Consider the following 3,940-nt stretch of genomic DNA (forward strand, 5'->3'; position numbering starts at 1 on the left):
CATGGACCTTCTTAATTCCTCATTCAAGTTGGTAGTACATAACAGATTCAATGATCTATCAGGTTATTATTTAACAAATATATATTGAGTGTCTTCTACTTTCCAGGCACTCTGCTAGGCAGGGATGTAACAGTAAACAAAGCCAGTCCATCTATTATGGAGGTTGATCCAACAAGGGTTGGAAAGGGAGCCAGTACAACAGAGTCAGGGAGACACCACAGGAGAAGCACAGCAGGCTGGGCACACAGAAGAACACCTAATTCAGTCTTAGGTTGTCAGTGAAGGAAAAGAATATTAACAAACATCTCTTAAATAGTGTTCACTGTATGCCAGACATCATTCCAAGTGCTTTATACCACTGTTTAATTCATTTAAGGATTTCAATGATGCTAAGTGAAGAGCCAACTTGCAAAGTGAGGAGGTCACTGGAGCATTCCAGGCAAAAAGAACAGCAGGTGCAAAGGCCCAGAGGTAAGAGAGCATGAAAGAGAAATAGATACAGTGGTGCCCCGGAAGCAGCTCATGCCAGCTCACCAGATCTAACTGTTAAGTATTCAGGAATTTTGTAAGCTAGTAACTGTTGGTAGCTCAAAATTGGCCACAACAGAAGTATGTATATTATGGAAGATCACAAATCAATCAGCATTGTTTTCGTGTTTTGTTTTATGTATTTTTTGAGAACCATTTATCAGTGCATCACTGATCCTGAGGTACAGGAAATAATAACCTGAAATTCTTTGTTTGCATGTTTATCTTGGCATCAAATTCTATGCGCAAAGTTATTTGCATTTTTTAATGGAGTTCAAGGTCATTTTGTTGACAGACATGATTACAATGGTGTGCCAACGTCATCTTCAAAAGAGAAAAAAGATGGCATGTTAAAATATCATATGAACATCATTTACATTTCACTGGCATTTTGACCCAATTTAAACTGAACAACGAGATCCCTACATTGTATCTCAAATATACATAACATCTTCTATCTCAGTAGCTTAAGCTAATGTAGCCCTCTCAAATTATAAAACCCCTCTTGTTGTCATGATGCATAGATAATAGCAATTTTTACATCCAGATTAGATGTAGAGTCTATGCATAAAGCACAATGATCTTAACACTCTTAGGAAATCATTTAGGGCAAGGAGGAAAATGCCCCCAATTCTCCTCACCATGAAGTAACATTAAAATGCACATCCAAGGCAGATGGAAGCAGCCCTGAGAGGAAGAAGCTTTTGCTGATCAAGAGCAATGTTTTAAGTTTAACTGAGGAAAAAAAACGCTGTCTAAAAGTGGCAACATTCAGTAGCAAAGAAATGCTGTGTTTCTCGTGAATATCTCTGTTCACACATTGCTGAGACCTAGAATATGACGAGGGGGTGTAAGCTTTGCTGCAGGGGAAACCCTGAAACGTAGAAATCATATCGTCAAGCATGAAGAATGGCTGGGTCCGGAGCAAGCAGAAGCTTCTACCGAGAAGGGAGATCACTTTTTTCTGCTTTTCTGTGGCTTCCATGCTTTTCCCTGGGTCTGCAGCGAGTTCATACACCAGGTTATTTATGTGTTCATATATTTATTCAGACTTTTAAAAATTGCTGTGCAAATCCTCCACTCAAAGTTCCCAGAAATACATTTATAGATTTTAAAAACAACTCACTGAAAGACAACATTTTTTGGCGGTATAGTTGATTTACAACATTATATTAGTTTTAGGTATACAACATAGTAATTCAGCATTTTTATAGATTATGCTTCATTTATAATTATTATAAAATATTGGCTGTATTTCCTGTGCTATACATTATCCTTGTAGTTTATTTATTTTATACATATTAGCTGTACCTCTTAACCCTCTACCCCTATCTTGCCCCTCCCCCTTGCCTCTTCTCACTAGTAACCACTAGTGAGTTACTAGTTATAAGTCTGTCTGACTTATTTCATTTAGCATAATACCTTCCAGGTCCATCCATGTTGTTACAAATGGCAAAATTTCATTCTTTTATATGGCAGAGTAGTATTCCATTGTGTGTGTGTGTGTGTGTGTGTGTGTGTGTGTGTGTGTACCATGTCTTCTTTATCCATTCATCTGTTGATGGACACTTGGGTTGCTTCCCTATCTTGGCTATTGTAAATAGTGCTGCTGTGAACATTGGGGTGTCTATACCTTTTGGAATTAGTGTTTTTGTTTTCTCCAGATATATACCCAAGAGTGGAATTGCTGGATCATATGGTAGGTCTATATTTAGTTGTTTGAGGAACCTCCATACTGTTTTCCATAGTGGCTGTACCAATTTACATTCCCTCCAACAATGTACAAGTGTTCCCTTTTCTTTACCTCCTTGCCAACATTTGTTATTTGTGGTCTTTTTGATGATGGCCATTCTGACATGTGTGAGGTGATATCATCATTTTGATTTGCATTTCTCTGATGATTAGTGATGTTCAGTATCTTTTCACGTGCCTGTTGGCCATCTGTATGCTGAAAGACAACTTTTGTCTTGTCTACCATCTTTCCCATTCAGAGCTCACTGTTTTTTTTTTAACAGGATCATTCTGGGCCGTCTTCCTGATGCCATCACAGCCTCTGCCTGAACCCCAACAGGAAGGTCCAAAGCAGCAGGTGCAAACCCAGATGGGGAAAACTGGTGGATTACTCTGTGTCCAGAAAAATGGAGCTCAAGGCCACAAACAGATACACCATCCCAGGGAACCTTGCTGTCTTCCCCTATTTGACCATGGGGCTGCTAGCTATTGGCTGGTTCTTCACTCGCTGGTACTTTGTTTATGAAGCCACCTCCACCAAGCACGCTCATGATATGTACAAAAAGCTTCTCATCTCCTTGGTGGCCTTGCTATTCATTGACTTTGGAGTTCTCTTCCTGTTACTCTGGGTTGGCATCTACATATGAGCTCCTAAGGGATCCAACCAGGTAGATTCATTGAATCTTGGTTTTTGTAAATTATTTTTTTTTAACTGTTGCTGGAAGTGTCCCACCTGCTGCTCACAGTAAAGGCAGATGTGGAAAGAGAAAGGAAGTAGAAAGAAAGAAAGAAGAAAGGAAGAAGAAGAAGAAGAGAAAGAAAGAAAGAAAGAGAGAGAGAGAAAGAAGAAAGAAAGAGGAGGAAGGGACGGAGGGAAGGAGGAAAGAAGGAAGGAAGGAATTAGGAAGGAAAGAAAGAAATCCTGAATAGGAACTTCAGAATAAGTTTGATGCTGGTAAGCTGCCCAGCATTGCCCCTGACCTTCAGAACTAGGACCACGTCATCCTCATAGCATTTACTCAGGGCCACAGCTGCAAAGTCATGGAAACCTGCAAAGCAAGCCCATCATCAGACAATAAAAATCATAATAGCACTTATGATGTGCCAGGCACTGTTGATTTAGTCATTAAAAAAAAACAAAAAAGGAAAACTACCTTTTGTGGTAATGCTATTATTATCCCCCATTAGAATTCTCTAAAAAGGCCCCCCAAATACCCATAAGTAATACGTGGATCAGAGTTTATCCAAAATAAATGTCATAAGCTTCCGGCTAGCCCTAATCTGCGCTCCATTAAATATGGCTTTGCCTGTGCTGATGACACTAGTTGTTAGTTAATTCTAAGGGAAGGAAACCAAGTCAGTGTTTAGGGTGTGAACTGACAGATGGGTTAGCAATTCAAATCTTTCTCAAGTCAGGGGTTTTTATTTTATCTCCACAGCTACAGCCTATGTACAGCACCCCACCTCTCAGTCCCCCATTTCTAGAGCTCTTCCGTGGCTTAATTTTGAATGACTTGTCTTGGGTCATCTGTCTTGAGTAGTATTTGTATAGTATCAGCATCTACCAGCAGGTGTCTCTAGGTCACTGAAGGAGCTTCATTAGATTTTGGAGAAGGAAAGAATAAAAAAGGTATTTGGGACACAACGAGGCATGAAGCAAATACCAAGTGATGCCCTACTC

General features: G+C 39.7%; 1 pseudogene; it reads left to right on the plus strand.

The window, feature by feature from the left end:
* The first annotated feature begins 377 nt into the window (after window positions 1-377).
* LOC113624416 (transmembrane protein 258 pseudogene) lies at window positions 378-3,097 on the plus strand (annotated as a pseudogene).
* Window positions 3,098-3,940: the final 843 nt, after the last annotated feature.

Source organism: Aethalodelphis obliquidens, unplaced genomic scaffold (genome assembly GCF_003676395.1).
Source record: "Aethalodelphis obliquidens isolate GAN/ISIS:26980383/991018 unplaced genomic scaffold, ASM367639v1 scaffold13, whole genome shotgun sequence".
Lineage (NCBI taxonomy): Eukaryota > Metazoa > Chordata > Mammalia > Artiodactyla > Delphinidae > Aethalodelphis > Aethalodelphis obliquidens.